Below are 18,905 nucleotides of genomic sequence, written 5' to 3' on the forward strand. Positions count from 1 at the left end.
TCAACCTCACTCTCTCCAAAAATAGTAACCACAACACACTTAATAGTATTTAGGGTGAAAAGGGTTATATTACTAGAAGTGGGAAAAAAGAGAAAAATTGTTGAATTATTTCTTTAAAATCCTATGAAAGAAACGAAACGAAAGAAAATTCATCAAAGTATAAAAGAACTGGATTAAATTCACCAAAACATATCGACCATAATATTAGGTATGATGGGTCACCCACATGTTCTAAATGACTAATGAAAAATCTTAAAAAGGGCACCATGTACTAGTATGCATATATTCAAATTTTCGGGCGGGGGCACACCTGGGGCATCAGGTCCGTTATAGACTGTACTGAGGCATGAAAAAACGAACAGAAAGAAACAATGTTAAAGTTACAAATGTCGGAATTAGAAGGAAAAAACAGGACATGTGTATCAGTACCGTAGACAACCATTGAACCATTACGGACGGGAAAATCCCAGGAGCTCCGTAGACGAGAGTAAGCATTGATTTTTGTGGAGCTTTCCCGTCAGGATCCTACTTAATTGTATTAGTGGTGGTTGTTTTTGCAATGTTTGGAATTCCACAACAACCTAAACTGACAAAGGACCAACGTTTGATGGAAGCGACTTTCAGAAATTCGCAGAAGGAAAGGGTTTACAGCCATATTTTTCTTCTGATCAAGTGATTGAAAGCTCAAAAAGAAATATGTAAAACCAGCGAACAGGAAGAACTAACTAGAAGTATACAAGGGGAAAATCTACACGTGAAATTTGAGAAAGATATGTATTTCTTGAGAAACAGCGATAACAAAAACTTATTAAGGGGCGGCATTTTACTAAGTGTTCATCTAAACCTTTAACAATAATGTGAAAAGGCAAAGCCTGTAAAAGTAATGTATATGATGATCGGGTTGCGCAGTGGATATAGCGCTTGTCCTCACCAATATGGCAGGGATCCGATTCCCGTCACCTTGCCGACCACGTGGGATCATTAATGATTCTATAACGTAACTCCACATTCCATAAACATCAGCGTTATAAGACAGACCAGAACCAGCTACTAATATATATATCCATATATATATGTATGTGTTTGTATTGTTTACTTAACGTTTCAAAATAAGAATATAAACAAAATGATAAATTTAACAACTAACAACTCATGTGAGTACAAGATTGTGCCTCTTACAATTCGGTACAAAAGAGTAGGTCATATACCGAGAGGCGCTGCCCGAAACGGTAAAGGAATATCGTTTATTCGTGGGTCAGGAAGCTTTTTAAAATATTTCAACAGTTAAAGCACATGTATTCTTTTATTCATCATTATTAACAGCTCGTAAACCTGCCTTAATTCTTTAGCCTGCACCAATGGCGGCCGAATAAGTAGTCCCTACAACGCCTCTCTCCGGGCCTACCCAACATTTAAGAAATCACAAACCGTATTTATACCTGTATAGAATATCCGATGATAACTGAAGTTTTCTTGCATTTGCATATTACGTCATAAAGAAAGATAACTCTTTCAAAATTCTTGACATAAAACAGAGACTTTCGAAAGCCAGAGCAGCATTCAACAATGGCGATCCGGACAATACACCATACGGACTAAACTGAAATTATACAACAGCTGCATACTTCCAATCCTTCTGTATGGTTCAGAATGTTGGAGAATGACAGAGCTAGACCAATTAAAGCTGTCAACATTCCATACAAAGAACTTGAGAAGGATCCTTAAAATATTTTGGCCACAAAAGATCTCAAACCAGGACCTTCTCAACAGATGCAACCAAAAAGACAGCTCTTTTTGGACACCTGAGGGAAAACGAAAACGAGGAAGACCCAAGATAACGTGGAGAAGAACAGTCAATGCCGAGCTAGACGAATTACGACAGACATGGGGATCAATACAGAAGCTAGCCAACGACAGACAGTTGTGGAGAAATTTCGTCGCTGCCCTACACGCCATTGGGCGTAATGGGCAGTAAGTAAGTAAGTGTTTGTTATTACATGATAAATAGATTATACATATATGTACATGTACCAGATTTTTGTCGGAATAGACATATCAATGTCCCTGCCGATATACATCTTATATTTATGTTTTATTTTCTTAAATTAGATATAAATTTATTTTATCTCTTTCTGCGCTTGATGTTCTTTTATAGTGTGAACTTAAGGAATTATAGGAAAATAAACTGTTTTCAGTGATGTTGTGTAGTATGGTACTCTGTGGAGATCAGAGAACCGGTTTTGTTTAAAACTAATAAAAATATTCAAAAAATGTTTTCATGAATTTATTTTTCTTCAAATTGAAATATTTTATGAATATTTGGAATGATGTCACACTTACTTTCAATCATCAACAAAGAATCCAGTAAGTTCAATATGTAATGTTTGTTGTTCAGTCTGGGCTTCGGATAGCTGCAACCGGAGTTGTTTTGGAGATGGACAAGAAATTGGACATAGGGAAGAAACTCAAGCTTACAGGCACACCCCAGAAAATATACAAGAAAACTGCATTCATCAATGTTAGTCTGGGGGAAGGGTAAATCTCGACCAGTGATTGTTTTTTATGCCTTCAGGAAAACATTTTAAGAAGCATGTAATGGCCACTTTGTCTGTCAGTGAATTCCTCCATCTGGATTGCTAGTCTGGACTGTAACTTATGACTTGATAGATTGCTCAATAAAAAATTACAGTTCATTTTACAGATGAAGGATAGCAAGGCCTTCGTGTACCACTGTCTGGACAGTACACAAAAGTTCAAGGTCACGTTGAGGTCCAAAATCAAAGTCATTGTTTTGACTCGCTGAAGGTGGCTCAGTGAAATGTAAGGGACAAATGTAGAATGGAAAGGCGGTGTATCGCAAACTATAGTTGGGTCTGTATGTCCAAGGTGAAGGTCCCAATTCCATTGAGGTCAAAAGTCAAATTCATTGTCCAGGTCATAACTTTTGACTCACTGAAGGTGGCTCAGTGAAATGTTAAGGTTAAATGTAAGATTGACAATGCGGCGTGTTGAAACTATAATTGGGTCTGTATGCCCACGATTATAGTCACATTGAGTTCAGTGTCAAATACAATGCCCTGCCATAACGTCTGACTTGCTGAAGATAGGTCAGTGAAATTTAAGTTGTATATGTAGGATTGAAGGTGACGTTTCGCTTACTACTTCAGGATATATCAAAACCAAGTCTGGACACATTTTAAAGAGATTAAAGAAAGTGAAATGCATCGGAGTTAACCCGAAAACTTTGATTTCCAACACAAAAACATTTGCTTTCCCGATAATAATCAGACTGGAATGCGTTTTTCTAAAGAAATAAAGTTCCTCCCCAATAAATATCCCAAAAAGTTAGCTGATAAATCTCGATTATTGGAATCTTGATTAACATGTTTCCGTTGATTATACCTCAGACTTAATGGATACCACCAACTCAAAATGCTGTGTTTTGTATTGTTTTACGGCCCATCGACAAGTTAAGTAATTGAGGGCCAATCTATGAATGCTGTCACTAACCTATACAAGCATATAAACCAGTTGTTGTGTTCTTTACAGGGAATGTTCAACAGTGGCCTGGAAGTGACCAAATTTTGAGGTGCCAAAATACGGGCTGTCAGTGGCCAGGTGAAGAAAGTTGTCCGAACACCAGAGGGAGCATTCAGGGCCACATTTGAAGACAAAATTCTGCTCAGTGGTATGTTAAAAGAAAATATAAAATAGAGTCTGGCATAAGTTTGGAAAAAGATAAATGTAGAATTACATGCTGCAGTTAAATGAGAATAATAGAGTAATCACAATTCTACCAACTGTTACTTCTCACAACACTGACTATTGATGGGTATTTAACTGTAAACTTGTTTGTGGTTTGGATCTTTGATTTTTTTCACTTAAAATTTATAATTAATAGAATTGTTGAATAACAATATTGGTCTAAAAAAACCACTGGTAGTCAATGCCATATTGTACAGTTTGACAGCACATGACCAAGTGTCACATGGTCAGTGACTACTTCTAAGCCGTTGACAGAAGTGTAAGTGTACGTAGGGAACAACAACTCTGTGTAGACTTTGTTATATCTCATGATTGTTTACAGTGTACTATGATATACTGTAAACCACTATGATATAATGTAAACCACTATGATATACTGCAAACCGGGACATTTATGCTGCAGTTTAATTTTCGCCCTCCGAAATGGCCCTAGGTGAATTTAACATTACGGCGAATATAAGTAAACAGCTTATAAAACATAGCAATCAAATGTGGAGTTCAAATTAACAGGAAGAGAAAATCTATTAGAATATGTGGAGGAAAATCACTCACGTGTTTTCTTGTTGAAAGTTACGATGTAAAGAGATCGCGCCGAGATGTCACATCGGTGTTGTTGGCGCGGCTAGCGGTCTAAGGGAGATAACTCTCCCCAAAATTCACCACACTCTTCCTCGTTTTATGAGGGGCCCCTCTTGGGGTTGGAAGCTGTTGGTGCTGAATCATTGATGTGGTGGTCATTTTTGGAGTAACAGATCCTCTGGTGTTGTTTAAGATGCTGATTGTTCTCTGGTGGAGTTGGACAAGGTCGGGTCACCCCTTAAGCATAAGGGACCCCTTTGAAGGAGCACGGTTTCACCGTGCCCTCTAGTAGAAGTTAAGGTCCATACTTCGTAGGTATAATTCTGTTTAATGGTTAAGCTTTACTGTGCCCTATTCCAAGGTACAGGACCATTAAAAATATAAACTCTTTGGTGGGGCATAGGCATACCGTGCCCTTGCCAGGTACTCAGACATGTCTAGTATTTGGATACTTTGTCTGAAGTTTCAAAAGTGGAAGAATGCCCTCCACTTGTATGCTGACTGTGACCACAGGGGCTTGGTTTCGGGATACTTTCTGTGAAAAGTAAACCTATACACACCAGTAAATAACAGCAACACTTTTTTATCCGGTGTTTATACACATTCTAAAACCTTCAAAAAATTAAGGTTACCTCGGTATAAAAAATACCTCGGTACCCTCAATTTTTATAAGGTTTTAGCTACCCTTAATTTTTATAAGGTTAAATACCGGATAAAAACTGTTGCTGTTTATAAACTGATTTAAAATAGGTTTATTATTACCCGTAAGTATCCTGAAACTGAGCCCCTGTGACTATGACAGGGTGCTGATAACACAATCCCACCCTGAACAGGTAACCGTTCAAGGGGCCGATCCCTCAGTTTCCGAAGACGGCTGAGCAGAAAACCACTCTGTCCCTAGAGTTTGCCTGCGAGGCAGAGAACCATCTCTTTCTGGACATCCGTATTGTTAGCAGTCTTAAATAGAGTTTCTAATTAAAAGCTGTCTCCCAACTGTACAATGCGATCCAATTTACCTAAGTCACAAAAATACACAGGGATTTTTACTGTACTTTTTTTTTACTGTACTTTACCTAAGAACACAGCAAAGTCGTGTATTTATCTACCATGAAACTACTGCCTAGTCACCCCCACACCATTCTAGTCAACTTTTGGGGTGCTCTAGTCTGCCTAGCTGTGTCGGTGAGTACTCCACCCGAGTGGGTTACTGCGCGCTATCTGATTGTTCCGCGACAGTTAAGCGACCGGCTTCTGTAATGGCAGTCCCCCGTCCTTGGCATAATTTCCCGCCATAGCCTCGGAGAACGCTTCTCTCAAACAGTTCACTAGCCACTGCGAACGCGTTCTCTCGCATTTGATAACTCCAACTGTCAGCGACACAGAAGTTGAAAAGACTTCCACATGTATTTTAAGCCTCTTTTTCCAGTTTGGTTCCGGTAGACGTGATAAGGCACGGTCCCGAAATTTACCACAAAAGTTTGACTGGGCGAAAGTTTCCCAACATACAGTAATATTGTGAACTGTAATATACACCTTAGCTGTTAAAATGAAACTGTAAAAACCTTTCTGGTAATGGTTGGACTGGCCATCCGAAACACGTACACAAATAACAGTTTACATTGATGAGGAAAACCTGGGTGATGATACTCCTTAACTTAATTGCTAATATTTGTCATAATACTTGAGCTCTTGAGATAAGTGTACTTCTTCAGATGGTTTACCTCCTGCTCTGTACAGATAATGTGTTCCTGCGAACGTGATATCCCGTGGAGGTACCACAGTTTTATAACCATGTGACATCACTGCTATTCCCCCACGTACGATGGGAAAGGGGAAATAACTCTTACACAAAATAAGGATTCGTTCTACAAGGTACACAGAGCTTGATACTGAATATTTACCTGTCACATTACTATTTAATCAAAGGTTTGGTGAATTTTGTTAACCCTTTCAACCCTATGTAACTTTAGTAGACTCTATCATGCATTAATCTGGATGAGTCCATTATGGTCTACATTGGTAAAAGGGTTAATTAAACTAAGAAGTTATTGTAATCTCAAAGGAAGCACTGTTAAAGTCATGACCAATCTCATTCAGATCTCGTTAGATAAAGCTTCCTGAGTCTTGTAACGGATTTGTACATGGTTATTACATGCCTGCTTCTAGTTATAACATTTGAATACATAAGCCAATGTGTCTAATGATTATCGTTGACACATGAAAACAATCATTTCACTGACCTGTTATATTACTGGGCCTAGCATCTCGAGATGAACCGGAACAGGGTCCGGTAATCGGCCTCAAAGGGACCTGAGAATTTGTTACAACTATATATTTGGACCTAGTGTTCAGAGTAATTTTACATGTTTTAGGGGTTTGATCGACTCTCCTACTTTCGGTAAAAATGACACCCATTGATCATATATTAGGTCCAAATATAGCTGTGACAAATCCTCAGGCGCCTGTGATCGGCCTAGAAACTTATACATTTAATTTTTAGAACTACAGAGACCTTTGGGTAATGTTATTCAATGTCTAACGTAGTTTCCAAATCACCCGAGCTGAGGTATCTCGCTCAGGCCTAATCACGTCAGGCCTAGGACGGCAACAAGATGGACAGTATTTAGATTTGGCCGTTAGTTCATTTCCACATCACACATAATTTTATATGTTACCTTTTCATACCCACAATTTATACAAAATTAAGTCCCCTTGGCCCAAGGATGCTCCAGAACGATAAAATCCCTTAATCCCGATGGTCGATAAAATCCTTTTATTCCTACAGAAGAAGAAGGATTTTAAAGAATAATTTGCTATGTTTCCCGTATTGGGCCCCGCCCCTCAGGCCCCTAGCGGGCCACACCCACGGTTTAAACAAAATTGGATCCCCTTCACCCAAGGGTACTCCACACCAGATATCCTTCGGACCAGGTGAGCTAAAAACCATTACAATATTTGGCAGCTATTTTTTGTTTCAAAATTAAAAAAAATAATAATGCGATAATCTAATTTCGTGATGAAATATATGAAGTTCAAAAAAATACTAATGGTGTTTCGGGGTTTTCTTAAAACAGAGACATAAAAAGCAATATATCTAGTATGTACGTCTCTGTAAAAAGTGAGGAAAGATTGCTTTACTATCAAACCTTTGCTGGGGTTCGCATAGGGGCAAACGGTCGGTAAAGTTGCATGGTAGGAGAAAAAAAACAAGACACTAAAACGGTTGATATTTCTTGTAGAAAAGACACTCATTTAGGTGTTTCTTCACTAAGTATTCTTTCATAAAATTTCCTTCAGCAGAGGTACCTGTTCATAACTGCACCCCTCAGTGACCCCGCGTTCGATTGATTGACAGGTTTTACCGCGTTCCTGGTGTCATTGAATTTAATGTGAAATCTGAGTTCGTGCTAACCTTTCTCGACCAATGAAAATGCACTTGGTCACATGCACATAGACCGAGCTCGATCGGAGTTCGCGTCACTTCTTCCCGCGCTGTTAACTATCATGGACTGTCATTTGGGTAAGTGTCCAATATATTTTCTTCATTATGGCAAAATATGCGTTTATCACGTTGTCAAATTGATACTGACCTATAGGCTTACTCTCTGATTCAATTATTTTGATAGAGGTATCCTTTTTATGCATCTTTTGGCGAATTATCACTTTTGTGTGTGACCGATAATCGTGTACATCAAAATGACTTCTAGCTTTGAATTAGCTGATTAGTCCTATAGGCGTATAACATCTTTTGGACGCCCTTGGGTGACAAACCTTTCACATAATTAGATGTACTTTTGAGATTTCAACTAATCTAGTTTTACAACCGATTGTGTTTAAAACAATGTTTGGCATTATAAAGAAAGTTTAGTTTTTTTTTAGAAAAAATGGTAAAAATCGTGAGTTTTATTTTGAAATCTCAATCATTGATCATGGATTGATACGTCATAAAAAAGAAAGAGAATATATATTCACTTAAATTGATAAAATTGATAAAAACTTAAGATAAAGGCAAAAATGTTGTTTGAATACAACTCGCATTGAAACTTGTTTAGTCAGGGGGTTTTTCAGTTACTTCCCCTGATTTAGTTTTCATGATATAATATAAATCTACCAAACCATAATCAATCGTAGAAAATCACGATTGATAAGTCATATTCGGAGGTAAAATTAATGATCAGCTGTTAAATTCGAACAGCACTATTAGTAGCCCTTATGAGCCTACCTTGTGGGGACGGGGAGTGTGAACCTCCTTGGGTACATAGTCTGATTCTCTAACCTTGTATCTGTATACCTGTATGGAGGTACTATAAATTAGCCTGCAGCTGTATTCTGATGAGGAAAAGATCGAAATATGGAAATTAAACACTTTTTGAATATAATTCATGATACTTTTAATCGTATTCTGTGAGCATCACATACTTACTATCATTGATATAAGTTACTGGAATCGGGTTAAAATCTGTCCGGTCATTCGTCTATCTGTTGAAAAAAAGCTGTGTGGACAAATTTTACAATTTGTATGTGTCATGGTAATCATGTGAAGATTTAATATATAATTAACAGGTCCAGTACACTCTGCCGATTGAGCTATATCGCTATAAAGACCTATATAGCTATATTCACCTATAAATTATAGCTGTATTGAGCTATATTTTCTCAAATTTCAATTTTCATTAAATTTATTGACTACAAAAGCATACATTTAGATATTTATTTCCAATTTGTCAATTTTTCGAGTTTTTTACATCGTCATCTTTTAAAAGCGACTTTGTTTCGTTTTCCTTAAAAAAGAAAATCACATGAAAATAGCTCAAAAGACCTATATCAGATAGGTCAATAGAGCTATTATAGGTTTTTGCAGCTATATAGTTCAATCGGGAGAGTGTACTGGACCTGATTAAGGCGGTATACTACATCAATTTTTGCAAGAGTTATGGCCCTTTGAAACTTCAGTATGTGTCATAGGGTATCATGAAGATTTGCACAAAAGAGCAGGATACTGCATCAACTTTTACAAGTGTTGTGACTCTTTGTTTAATTTGGCAAATTGTACACAATTTTGTCACAAGGATCATATGAAGATATGCTCATCATAAATGGAGGTTCATGTGTCAATTCTTACAAGAGTTACGGCCCTTTGAAACATATTTTCCTTGTGTGCACAACTTATCCTATTGTTTTCACCCAGATGTTAGGAAAGTTTGTATGTGTCACAGGTATCTTTTGAAGATTCACAGATCATTAAAGTCAGACCAATTGTGAATTTTTATAAGAGTTATAATATGGCCTAAATTTAATTGCAATTGGGTGCAACTAGTCCCACAGGGGGAAAAAAGACTCCAGAGACGAATATAAATTGCTAACATTCAGCAACACTCCTATAGCCATAACATTTAGTAAACATTCCACAGCTCCTTAAACTATAGGTGTAGGATTTTACTTTGCATAAACAATGCATTTTCCTTCCAAAGTAATTTATTAAATCAGCATGAGGTTGAGGATTTTAAAATAAGGATCCTGCATCAATTTTTACTAAAGTTATAGCCCTTTGCAATTCTGATTATTTTTCCCCGGTCCTGGCATAACATTTCTTGTTGTCCAGGGTCTGTTTTACAGCTGAAGTTTGGGTCCATTCCCCTATAGAAAAAAGTGCATTATTTTCCACAGAATCTCTTTAAAAAAAATCATTTTAACTCATTAATAAACAAATTCTATCTTATATCTAACATGATAAAATGAAATACTTTCCATAAATAAGGATACTAGATCTTAAGGATGATACTTTGCTATTGAGAAATAATTTTCAGTATAATTTGGGAAACATGTTGATAATTTCGTCAACTCGACGTACACAAATTTTCTAATTCTAAAGTCACAGGCCCCATTCACCAAAAGATTGAGTTTTTATCTTTTCGCTCTTCTTTTCAGCGGCGTCCATGAGAACAGCATGGGAATTCCGTCAGCGGTTCTGGTATGTATATATAAATATACATGAAAAATATTTCAATTGAAAAAAATAATGATTGATAATGCCATATTTCAAATTGATTTCATGGTTTGAGTCATTTTCAAGTGTAATTACCAACTGTTAAGATTTTGCTCACATTTCAAGGGAGATAATAATGCATGTATATTATTTTTATTTACAGGATGGACATTAGGTTACAGCCGATCTGTGACCAATGCCGCAAGCGAGCTACCCCAGACCGACAGGTAAATATGTTTGCTATTTATCAACTTACATTGCTGTATTTCATAAAGCTGTATGTATCCTGTCTATATGAAGAAGTTCAATTCATTCTCCCTGATCAACATGTTGCAGTTATATACCACAACTATTTGTGTTAATAAGTGTTTTATGAAAATTCAATTTCAATATGTGTCACGAAAATCATGAACAAATTCACAATTAGTTGCCTTATTTCATCCACTTGTCTGTACATGTATGTGTTAATTAATCTGTGGTACTATTCAAGCATCCATGCGAATCAAGAGTTAAATTACATGTTTGTGGTTCGTTGTGTTCATGTCTTAATATTTTTAGAAATATTTCTTTTACATCAAAATATGGAAAGGTTATTTATTCCAAATCAATTTACGATACGAGATACTTGCACATTATTAGGTTATCTGTCTTGTGTGATCTATTGCAATTGTCTTTTGTTAAACAATTTTGTGTTATTTCAAATAAATAAATATTGATTAATTAGGGCATGCCTATTCACAGTGTCAATCTGTCTGGCCATCGACACTTTTGATTAATCTCTCTGAAATTTTACATGGTGATGGACTGAAAAATGTAGTTGTGCAATAGGCGTTAAAAACATTTCTACTGTCAAGGTCACTGATACTAAAAATAGTGTGGAAGCTGGTACAGTCCTAATCTTAGAATCTAAAAGACTAACAGGATCCCTGACCTCCTTAGGAGTGAGATAAGGGAATCTCTCAACCTGGACAGGGATATCCACCATTTTACCGGTGTGAGATTTTCTTATCTCACCCTAGGGTTGAGACAAGCTACACATGTTCTTTGCACGTTCTCAACAATTGTATGACGTCATAGCAACAATACCATGATGTCACGGCAACAACACAATGACGTCACGTCGACAATTCAGCCGGATCACATCAACATGTCTGGCATTGATGTAACGTCTATGTAAAATACAAGGGTAAACAGGGTAAGAGAAAAATAATCATTCACCCCCTTGGGAGTGAGATAGGGTGATCTCAACCCTCGGGGTAAGATTCTTAATTATATAACCTGTCAAACACTCGGCAAGCCTGGTGTTTGACAACTTAATAATCTTCCCCCTCGGGTTGAGATTAATAGAATCATTCACCCCCTTTGGGGTGAGATAGGGGAATCTCAACCCGAGGGGGAAGATTCTTATGTTGCCAAACACTCGGCAAAGCCTCGTGTTTGGCAACTTAAGAATCTTTCCCCGAGGGTTGAGATTCCCCTATCTTACCCACAAGGGGGTGAATGATTCTTTTTCTCTTACATGTACCCTGTTTTCCCCAATGTGTATCATATACACAATGTAATGATAACGTTACATGCTAAATTCAGGGTTGACGTGACGTTTATTGATTGTTGACGTGACGTCATTGTATTGTTGCAGTGACGTCATACCATTGTTATAAATAGGGGAATCCCCCCATCTCAACCCTAGGGCGGAGACAGATAAATCTAGCACCGGCAAAACGGGAGATAAATCTGTCAGGTGTGGGAGAATACCCTGTCTCACCCCCAAGGGGGTGAAAGATTCTATTAATCTCAACCCGAGGGGAAAGATTCTTCAGTTGACAAACATGAGTATTGTCATGTGTTTAACAACTTTAAAAAATATTTCCTCAAGGGTCGAGATTCCCAATCTCACCTCAAGGGAACGAATTATTCTTTTCCTCCTACCCTGTTCCCTCATTGTGTATCGTATACAAAATGTAATGTTAATGTTACAAACTTAACGCTTTTTTTGATGTGATGTTGATGCATTGTTGACGTGACGTCATTGTATTGTCGATGTGATGTCATTGTATCGTTGACGTGATGTCCTTGTATTGTTGACATGATGTCATAAAATTGGTATGAATATGGGAATCCTTCCTGTCACAACCCTAGGGTGAGACAAGCATATCTCGCACCGGTGTTATGGTCAGGCAAGGCCACATGGCATTCTAGTTAAAAAAAAGTTCTGTCTGCCTTTGCTTTTGATGGTGAATTGGGTAAAAAGCCCCTGATGTCAATTGGGGAAAATATCTGCGGTGTGTATTAATAGAAACCAACGTACATGAAACACTGGTTTCCCCATTTGTTTACCCATATTGATATTTGTAGAGCCTCTTTTCTGTCCTTCTTAGACTATTTCCTTACAATATATAAACTAAAAGAGTAAAATATTCTTTTTTAAGAAAGATAATTTTATTTTTGATTTAGCTGTTGCAATGTCATCTGAATACAAGATGAAAATTCATAAAAAGAATGTGCTATTATTATCTGAAAAATCAATTTCATACTCGTTGAAAAATTGTTTTAAAAGATGGACAGAGGGAAATAAAGATTATGAATGGGTTAAATTAAACAAAGTTCAATTTTATTCTTATTGATAAAAAGGGTAGCTCCCTGAGGGGTATGCAGGAGATACCATTTTTATCTGGCAATGAACCCACTACCCATATCTATGGTAGTTTCATTGTCCTGTTTTTAGCCCCTACTTTTTGAGTATGAGTTTATATGTTCGTCCCATGGGGCTGTGAACTGTGAAATAATAATTCAGATAATTAGTTTATTTTCAAATGCAATTAATTTCATATTTTTAGAGAAGTATATTTAATAAAATGTGGCTTACATTTCCTGGTCCAGCAGCCGTTAAAGCATCCTCATTAATGTCTGCATTTAGCTGTGTGTTATCTATATGGTATCTTAAAGGATTTTACTCAAAACTTGACCAAATTTACACCATTGATATATCTGGGATGTTTCAGATGGACTGGGAGGTTTCGGCCCAGTAGGGGAAAACCAGCAAAAGATTACAAAGAAAATTTACAGCTTCTTCATTTCCTTCTACCAATTGATGTAAAATTTACCCAAATTATGCTAATATGATTTTTTTTTATAGGACTGTCTTGCTGTAAGTGGACAGAACCCTGGTCAGAGATATCTAGGAAGGTGGTCTGAGCTCTAGTTGGGTGATTTGGCGTCTGGGGTATCTAAAGGTGGATAGATTTATGACATTTCAGCTGCATTATTCACTCCTTTAACAAAGTTTTTAACCCTGACGAACACCATTATTGAGGTACAAGGACCTTTATGGTGACATGTGGGGATCCGATATCATGTACCCCTCCGTGATAGTCCTGAGGGGAACATGTAATCATACTGAGTCAAGTGCTTCATATTGGTTGTTTCCGAGCTGGGGTTAAATTCTCTTGTGACTGGATGGTTGGGTGCAGCTGAACTAGAGTAAATCTATTTTTTGCAACAGTACCTCTTGCGTCGGAAAGTCTGACTAGGGTAAAGGTCATCTGGTCCAGAATATCTGACTGACGGACTATCACAGCCTGCCAGCCCCCGGAGGAGGGTAAATAATTGCATGAAAATAGTTGATTAATAATTGTATGAAAATTCCACTTCACCAATTTGGTTCGACCTTGCATTCTGATATATACATTAAATTTGGTTAGCTTCATTTCAAACAAATTGGCATATGTATATGTTACAAACATTTTCTATATCAATATTAACATATCAATGATGGCTACATGTACATCTTGATCTTGGTAACATTGAGAAAATACAAACTATTAATTGCACATAATTATCCCCACAAAAAAGATTCAATAAAGGTAATATATACTATACAGCTGGTCTTCATTCAATCTGATTAAAATCATCTGTTACATGGCTCCGCGTGGTACGAAGTTAACGAAGCCATGTAACATATGATTTTAATCAGATTGGTCTTCAAAAGTAGAAATGTACTATGTATTCAGTTTAGTTACTGTCTGCTTAGTAAAGTGTATATATGAAAACTTTCAGATAAATACATCCAAAACTATCAAAATTGATTAAATGTAGACCAGTGCTACCAAACAATTCATTCCATGAAGTACCTGTTCATCGAGCATAACATAATCAAGTATATTGTTGTGTATTTTTAGAGGAGGCGCCGTCCACGGCGCAGAGGTCGTCGCCATCCCGATCTCTCCCGGAGGAGGCGCCGTCCAAGGCGCAGAGATCGTCGCCCTCCCGATCTCTCCCGGAGGAGGCGCCGTCCACGGCGCAGAGATCGTCGCCCTCCCGATCTCTCCTGGAGGAGGCGCCGTCCAAGGCGCAGAGATCGACGCCGTCATCCCGATCTCTCTCCATATGCCCCCGGTCCATAAGAGGTAATTGACACTCCTGGAATTAATTATGAAAATGAGCAAGTAAAATGTTCATTGCAGTTGATTTTTATTCTCTTGAATGTTGACCTTGAATGTAGCTAAAATTTTGAAAAATAATTTCCATCAAAATTGGTCATTATATTCAGTTCAGACCTGAGTATTTAATCCTATCTATATAGTAGTTGCTGTCATAAGAATAAAAATCTCATGTTTATCTTAATTTTCTTTCATGAAGGACACGGGGGACGTGCCTGGAGGTGGCACTGAGACACTGCCATGTTTCTTGATGGTTTGACTTTCTTCACACTGAGGTAAATAACAATGTTAAAATAGGTGAAAATGACCGTGGGATCTTTGGTGCTGTTATATTTTTCTGGTTTTACTTCAATTACAGTCTGTTGATGATTTTACATACCAATTTTCTTCCAACCTAATTTTGACACTTGTTACCATTCTGACAAGTAGTCTTTTTGTTGTAATAGAGCTTTAAAAGACAGACATTTTATAATTTTAATTTTTAATGCAGTTTATTTCTTCTTTTAGCCACAGTGTGGAGGCAGTCAAAAGGGCCGTGCTAAGGGCCCAAGGGTGTGACATAGTGGCAGGTCTGTGTCGCCGTAGAGCGGGGAAATTCCGTTAGGCAAGGTAAGCAATATCAAATTGAATTAACCTGATTTTAGAATATGTATGTGTTTTTACAGATCAATAAAAAATAATAATGCCTTGTAACTATCAAGACTATGCAGTTATCAAAATTAATTTTGTTTAGCTGATAAATTAATAAGCTTCACATTTGTAAGTGATTTAGAGGTACTCTAGGGGGACCGTTTGTTAACATTTGTCTTTTTCACTTATGTTAACCAACTAATACTTGTGCATCTTGAGAGCGCATCTTGGGAAAATTGAGTCTGAGGTGTGTTAATTTCACCAGTGTTGTTATGGCCCTTTTTTTTTTTTTATCTGTATAGAACTTTGTCCACAATTTCTCTTTGGTACCTTGTTACATGTTGGGATGTCTTGTTCAGTTTCACTTGATTGTTGATCTTTGCACATTTTTCTCTTAGAATTGTTTTTCTGCTGGTATCTCTGCTGTTCACCTATTTGCTGGTTGTCCATCTTTTTTGATTATCCAGTTAACAACCTGATGTGTAGTACGTGTTACACCCTGCATCATTAAGTCAGTCCTTATCATGGCTCTATAACTGCCTTAATATAAAGACATGTCATGATGCATCAAAAGATCAAAGGTCAATGTCATTAACAACAGAAGGCCAAAAATGGTCTCATTTCAATATAGTTTTGTCTGTCAACATTTGATAGTTTCCTCTACTTGATTGTTTTGACTACTAACACTACTTGAGAAGGATGTTTTTCACCTACCTTAATAGATGTATGAATGCTTAATTCATGGTAACCAAATCAAGACTCAAGAAAGCTTGAATGAGGTCTACCTTGGTGTCATTGTGCACCTGCTTATGGTGCTTTTGTTTCCATCATTTCCTACTTTGGACATAATTTTCATACATCTGTTCAGTTATCTGTCTATCTGCAGTACCTTTCAACTTGCTCTTTCAATAAATGAACATTGTGTTGGTCTAAATAGATTCTACAAGGCATTGTTTATCCCCAACCCATACCCACCACCAGCCAAAAACACTTGTATCTATTGTGAAACAAGGAAATTGTTGTTATTAGAGATATAATTTCTGTATACCTGGAAATATTTGCTACAGTTTAATTTTTGCCTTTTTTGGCCTTCGTTACAACGATGGCAAACTTATAATTATCACTTTGTTTGAGATATCAATGCGTAAATTGTGTTTATATATCATTATACATTTCTCTTACAGTACGATGTTGGGTTCCAAGACTGGACGCATCCGAAGCATTAGTGCCTTTTCCTGAAGGTATGAGAATTTCTTTATTGTGCAGAGTTAAGATGAAAAGATCATTTTTTTCATTGAAAGATGGGTTCTCGCTGACAAAAAGCATCATGGTTTCATTTCCACTATCAAATAAACTCTGAAATTTCAATGCCAAATCAATTTACAATCCCATCTGGTCATAATTATATATAAAGATCATATTGCCACCATTGTCTATTAATTGTGTTAATTAAATTCATTAACATAAGAACCTTCATTTATTCTCAAATCATTACTGGTAATTGCAGATCATTTATGATCGACTATATATTAAAGAATACGAGTCACATAATTGCATCAGGTAACTGAGCAATCACTCAGTTTTTTCCCTATTTAGTATGAAAGCGATAATTTTCTTCTCGTTACAAAATTACGTATTCACAAAGAGGTACAATAAGAGTATACAGGAAATAGATAATTTATTGACAGGGGCCATTATTGTGTCAACGGCCACATATTGGTATTACTTTGTCGGCTTCGGCGGTTGCGATGTCCGATAACAAGGTTTCCATGCGATAACTCGAGTTCCCCTAGGTTGATAAATATAAACTCAAACTTGATACACAATATACCATACCAATATAGCTCGGACAAGTTCGCATTTCAGAAGTTCACGTCCATTTTGGGTGGAGTCATGCCCCTTTTATTGCCAAATAGGGACATTGTGTAGTAAATGCAAGAACTTTTTTATTTTTTAATCAAATTTTGAACGTTAATACTAGAAGCAATAATGTTAGCATATCTGTTTACACGATAACTCCAGCCAAAACACTTTTCTTACTAAAAGCGCTGAGCAGGCAACACATCCACTCCCTTGGAATTCTTGTATATATTTAGCAGCGAGAACCCATATTTATTGGTAAACTGGAAAATATATAAGGACAAAAAAAATGTATGTTTCGGGTATCCCGACTTACCCTAGTTTTACCTTTTTACCATAGCTTTTGTTAGGAGGTTAAACAATACTAAACCAAACCAATCGACACAAACAAATTTATCTCACATAAATGCACTCCATCCAGATTTAATTGGGATAAATTGATGGATGATTCAACAAGGCAACTATATATATATACAAACCCTCTCTGCTTCACAGGCTGGTATCAAAACCAAATTTAACCCCCATATTATTATTTAAAAGACATAAAAATATGTTTGGGGATTTTTGTAATTTCTTAAATTAGCCCCCCCCCCTCAAAAGAAAAAAGAAGAAACCCCACTTACCCTATTTTTTTCAGTCATGTAACCTGAAATATACTAATTTTGTTAAGAAAACAGCTCCACACTTCTATTTTCTGAAAAGAGTAATTACTACATACTGTAAATAGGAATGGGTGAATTACCATTAACAAAATGCTTTGACCTTGTTAATAATCTCATAAATAACTCTTCAGAACATAATCGCTGCTTTAAAAGTTTCCTTAAGACATCGGACAGAATTTGTAAAGTTGAAGGTCAAGGTCACTTGATGCACAATTGAAACATCTGTTTATCAGCAAATTTACAAAAGTTTGAGTTATGAAGACTGACTGCAAATTAAAAAAAGGTTAATGTTTCAAGGTCTAATGTTTTATGCGTCAGGAGTCAAATGTCAAGGTCACTTACATATTTCTTTTATAAATTTTCCATTGTTGAAAGGGAGCAGTATGATTTTTTGCTACCTATTGCATAGCAGTACATCAGATGAGACTGAAGGTCAAACCAAAGTGCTGTTATATACATCATAATGTGTATTTTTGACTGTATAAGCAAAAGCAATGCTAAAAAAGAAAAAATTCATAACATCAGGTTGTTGATGGGAAAAAAAGGTGATTGTTATGTGATTGAGCTGTTTTTTTTGTAGGAGATTGTCCAACGTCTCGGACAGTCACCTGGTCAGGGTTTTCGAATGCGTGGAGTCTAACTCTAGATGGATGACTTAGCAACGGAAATATTTGGAACTCAGTTGGTTTTGTCATTTTTCAACTTCGAACTGTCACTTCTTTGACAATGCGTTTAATTCCAAATACAGACATGAATCTGACACGAGTATGGCTTTACAGCATCATGATTGGAACGTCAGGCCTGTGCGGTCGGGCTTGATGGACCAATGGACCGCCATGTGTGTTGTACTGCTCTGTAAATCTTGTGCTGGAGGATTGTTTGTGTCTGGACTTCCATACATTGTGAAAGAATGGACAAAACTAGTTGGGACGTGACTAAATCTTCTTGAGGCTTCATCTATCTTCTTTGCTGGGAAGTCTGTCT

At 36.9% G+C, this 18,905-nt stretch overlaps 1 long non-coding RNA gene across 1 annotated transcript; it reads left to right on the forward strand.

The window, feature by feature from the left end:
* Positions 1-7,823: 7,823 nt before the first annotated feature.
* Positions 7,824-18,899, forward strand: LOC110452330. The gene is made up of 9 exons (XR_002463177.1): positions 7,824-7,864; positions 10,273-10,315; positions 10,494-10,557; positions 13,467-13,928; positions 14,509-14,736; positions 14,969-15,044; positions 15,277-15,378; positions 16,584-16,640; positions 18,502-18,899. It is a non-coding gene; the product is annotated as an uncharacterized LOC110452330 (long non-coding RNA).
* Positions 18,900-18,905: the final 6 nt, after the last annotated feature.

The sequence above is a fragment of the Mizuhopecten yessoensis genome, unplaced genomic scaffold (genome assembly GCF_002113885.1).
Source record: "Mizuhopecten yessoensis strain PY_sf001 unplaced genomic scaffold, ASM211388v2 scaffold6625, whole genome shotgun sequence".
Taxonomy (NCBI): Eukaryota; Metazoa; Mollusca; class Bivalvia; order Pectinida; family Pectinidae; genus Mizuhopecten; species Mizuhopecten yessoensis.